The sequence below is a fragment of the Lissotriton helveticus genome, chromosome 1_1 (genome assembly GCF_964261635.1).
Source record: "Lissotriton helveticus chromosome 1_1, aLisHel1.1, whole genome shotgun sequence".
NCBI classification, from domain to species: domain Eukaryota; kingdom Metazoa; phylum Chordata; class Amphibia; order Caudata; family Salamandridae; genus Lissotriton; species Lissotriton helveticus.
This window is the reverse complement of record NC_136057.1, coordinates 49,698,561-49,703,407: the sequence shown is the minus strand read 5'-3', so window position 1 is coordinate 49,703,407 and position 4,847 is coordinate 49,698,561.

The following is a 4,847-nucleotide window of genomic DNA, read 5'->3' as shown; positions in this document are numbered from 1 at the left end:
GAGGGGGCCATGGAAGGGGCAGAGTTGACCCTGGGTCCCCTAAGTAAATTAAAGAGTGATCTGTCCACAAAAGATGTTTGGAGAGTTGGTCAGGATAAGATCTAACGTGTGTCCTGCTAGATGTGTAGGACCCTTGTTGATCTTTCCTAGTCCTAAAGTGGCCAAATTTGTGAGAAACATAAAGGCCTCCTGATTAGAAGTGTTCTCACTATGTACACTGAAGTCACCTAGTAACAGAAAATGTTTAGCGGAGATAATATGAGGGGCAATTAATTCCATCAGTTGAAGCGAGAAATCTAAAAGGGGCCCTGGGGGCTGAAATACAAGGGCACCTTTCCAGCTGTAATGAAGTAAAAAAAATTATCTAAAAACCGCCATATCTGTTTTATCATTGCAACATTGCTCAAGTGTCGATACATTAATTATGTCTTTATGGATAATGGCTATCCCTCCACCCACCTTAGACTGTCTATCCAGCCTTTGAATATGGGAGCCATGAAGAACTGTCACCGCAATAGCGGGGGTGGAGCTAGGTTTGAGCCAGGTTTCAGTCAGAAATGCGATGTCGGGATTCTCAGAAGATAGTAGGCCGCAGATTTCAGTTACATGCTTGGGCAGAGATCTAACATTGCCCAAAAAGCAGTTCAAGCCCTGACCAAATTTGTCGGAAGGACAGTCTTGGGCAGTCTGAGGACAAGTCTGGGGGAGAGCATCTAATTTATAATTATGTTTTGGCTTTTCTGGATCAGTTAGCAGCGGGCCGCATGCTCCTGCACTCGAAAGGCCCCTCCATGTCATGGTATACCCGAAAGTGTCATGTGGGTGGTTAATACATTCAGATGTGCTTGATCGTTTGATAACTAGGAGTTCCCGGCCCGTATAAGAGTATATCTGCCTGTGTCCCAAGTCAGGCATGAAAAGTGCAGGGGTCTGGGCTCCTGGCGACAGCTGGGCGCAGACACATGAGATGTTTGTGAAAGATCTTTGGTTGTATTTTTCTCAAATTAGTAGTAGTAAAGTTAGGACTCCTAACTTTAGAACTCCTAAATGCCTTCTGTGAATACCGAAAGTCTTAAAATTAGGATTTTTCTCAACTTTACTACTAATAAACAGAGAAAAATCCTAATTTTAAGACTTTTGGTATTCACAGAAGGCATTTAGGAGTTTTAAAGTTAGGACTCCTAACTTCTGTGAATACCGAAATGAGTAAGTGCCTTCTGTAAATACCAAAATGGTAGTAAGTTTAGGATTGTGTCTTAAGTTAGTTCTGTGAATCGGGCCCAATGGTTTTACATACATCTTTATGCAGCCGAAGAAGGCTGCACACTACTTCTACACATAATCTGATTCAACAGCAAAGCCTCGGAGGGTGGCACACTGCTTTATACAACCTTTGATGTAACAGTACAGCCTTGGACAACGGCACACTCATTTTTCACAAAACCTGACACAATGTTGCCAACTTCCAACCAAGGTCTCTAAGGAAGAATGGATTATAAAAATAGATTGGAGAATTTTGGAAGTTGATGAGAAGAATCTATCACTATTCCCCTCTGTTTGAACAGAGGTCAGAACCACAGGAACCCTCATAACCATGGCAGACATACCTGGGGTGGTTGGTGTACGTACATCAGACCATCTGCCCTACTAATGGTAGGCATTCTGACCTACTTGCTTCTCTTCAGGAACATTATATAAAGACTGGCTGTCTCAAGCAGAAAAAAAATAGGAAACAAGCATTTGCAATGCAATCGTTCTCGCCCTAGGGACCTTATATGTATTTACCAATGCAGCATATTAGCCTGGGTGCTGAAACATCTACTGTTCTTTAACCTAGAAGCTAGCCTGCCTGCTGAGAGGGAAGGAGTGCACCGCCCCTGCAGGATGTGTGAATGTCTAAGATGAGCCAGAAGCAGCTGACCACGGAGCTGAGGGTCCATCTACCTAGAGAGAAATGTGCGTGCTCCTGGATTGGAGAGCAGTCTTTTCTTCGAGTGTCTGCACCACCGCACTCTTGTGAAGTAGGAGGGTAACACTTTCAAACACCCCTTTCTATTTGCGATTCAAAATAAGAAGCATTACCCCTTTGACAAGTCGGAAAAGCTTTCCTGACTAGTAAAAGTGATTTAGCAGATAAGAATGTACTTGCAAAATATATTCATACATGAGAACCAATCTTACTGAAATGGTGTTTTAAATTTCCCCAAAGCAGTTCCTATGAGTTTTATTAAGTAACAGGCATTCTTGACCAGTTTGTGCGACCTTGAGTTACCCTAGGCTGAAATGGAAGAATGTTGTCTCCTGTACTATGAAGTAAGCGGAGGAACAGAGAGCTGAAAAAGAAACAGTGCCTACTACTTAAAAACTGTGTCTGGCTGCACAGCACAGAGAGGCTGAAAGCTCGGGAGACAACCATACTCCGATGCAGAAAAGTGCGAGAAAGGAGTATCAAAAATCAGGTAGTTGTAAAAGCAGAGTTCACCAAGACACCCTCCGAGCAGTATAATCATTCCACGAAAAGCTGATAATCATGCAGCAGAATGCTATTTTTGCACAGGGGCACCCAAATATAACAACTTTAAACAGCTTCAGGATGAGGACATTGATTAAAAATACAAATTGACAAGAGGACAAAAGTTCAGCTATCAAAACATTTTATCAGAGCCCTGATCTCCTGCTGTTGGTGGGTGACAAGAAATACCTCAGAGTGACTCATCCTCATAAAATGGAAAACAGTTATTGTTGGGAATTAGTGACAATTGTCAACAATGGCTGCAGTTACAGTGATTTCAAGGCTTCATTTGCAGCCCCCTACGGGCTGAGATCCAACTCCAGTCGGGGAAGGCATGGCCAGGTTCAAAGTGCATCATGACAGAGGCTGAACGTTCTGTAACTGATCTGAATATTTTTGCTATTAACGCCAATGTTTTTTTTTTTTTTTAATTTTTTTTTATTCTTTTTTTTTTTTTTTTATCTTTTCTTTTTTTTTTTTCTTTTTTTTTTTTTTTTTGTCCTCATACGCCAATAAAGATGTTTTCAGTATTTGATTGTACCAAGAATCTTTATGGGAGCTCTTTGTGCAGACACCCAGAAAAAATCTCACACAGGGCCACCATGTGGACAGTCAGTTCAGTCTCTCTCTTTTCCGAACCCATAGACTGATCTTCGGGTGGATCATTCTGCAGAAAGGGCTAATCATTGGACAAAGTTGTTATAAACCATCGAGCCAAATAATGCAGGGAGTCCAAAAAAGCTTCCTTCTCTTCCATACCATACTATCCAAACTGAGAGTGTGCCTAATTGCCCTAATCCAATTTACATACGTCGGAACAATGGTGCTCACCCATAGTTTACATATTTCCCTGCGGGCTAAGACAATTAAATAAAGAAATAACTTATTATTATCTCGTGATACATTTTCATAATTGGAAGGAATTCCAAAAAAAACTTGTTGCGTACTAACCTGTATTTCATACCCAAAAAGGGCTTTCATACCTTCTTGTATATCAGACCAAAATTCTCTAAGTACGGGACAGGTCATGAACATGTGCAGGTCATCTGCTTTTTCCAATTTGCACTTTGGACAGCAGGGAGTAGGCCCCTTCGAAAATTTGGCAAGCCTGGCTGGAGACCAATATACTCTATGAAGAGAAAACAAGTGGTTCCGCTTTAAATTGGCAGGTGAGACCGTGAGATGTAATAAATCAAAGGATACTTGCCATAAATTCTGCAAGTCGGTGTCCTGTACTTGGTCCCTCCATAGCTGATCTGGGAGGGCGAACTCTCCATCTTCTTCCTCAAGTATTGTCCAATAAAGGACTGATGTTTTAAGAGTTCTAGGTTTTTTCATTAGGCGCTCATCGAAAACAGTCTTAACACCTTTATCCCCTGTAACAGCCTGGGTCCAGCTTTTAATTTGGAAATACTTGAATTTAGATAGATTCTTATCTGTGAGAGCAGAAATGTCTTCCCAGCTCAAAAGATTCCCTCCAGGCAATAACTGACCCCATGTTCTGATATTTGCATTCTGCAAAGCAATAGATAGTAAATCTTTAGTCCATTCAGGAGAGCCAGGAGAGTCCCATATTGGGGCGAGAGCGGAATAATATGGAATATTCAGCGCTCTTCTAGCTCTGGCCCACACATATGCCATGTCTCTAAAAACCTTTAGTCTCACTTTTTTAAAGTACCGCATGTCTCCAAACTTAAACAAAAATGCATTGGATCCTCCCTGGATCTCTGATAACATGTTTTGAAACATAAAGTCTGTTTCTGTCTCCCCTAGAGTATCAAATAACCTTATTCCCGCTTTCAATAATAGGGTCCAGGCATATACTCTCAAATCCGGTGCGCATAATCCACCCTTGCCTTTCTTCCTGCGAAGCTTTTTCCAAGAGATCCTAATGCCTTTGGAGGCCCAAATAAAGGAGTTCCATTTAGCTTGAATCTTACTTATTTTGGCTTCATTAAAGGCAAGTGGAATGTTCTGGAATATGTATATTATTTTAGGTAGCAGCATCATTTTTACTACATTGATTCTTCCAATTAGAGTCAGAGGCAAGAGTGACCAGCTTTTTAGGGATTCCTCAATTTCTTTCTGAATTTTAGATAGATTTTTTTCTGCAAGTTGATTTATGTCCTGCGTGATTTGAATTCCCAAATATCTGATTTGATGTTTCAAAATTGGAATGGAATTAGCATAGGTTATGTTCCAACACATACATTCAGATTTGGATTGATTAATCAGGTAACCAGACACTTGACCAAAGTTCTCTGCTGCTTTATATATGAGAGGAATTGATTTGATAGGGTCAATAGTGTACAACATGAGATCGTCCGCATATAAG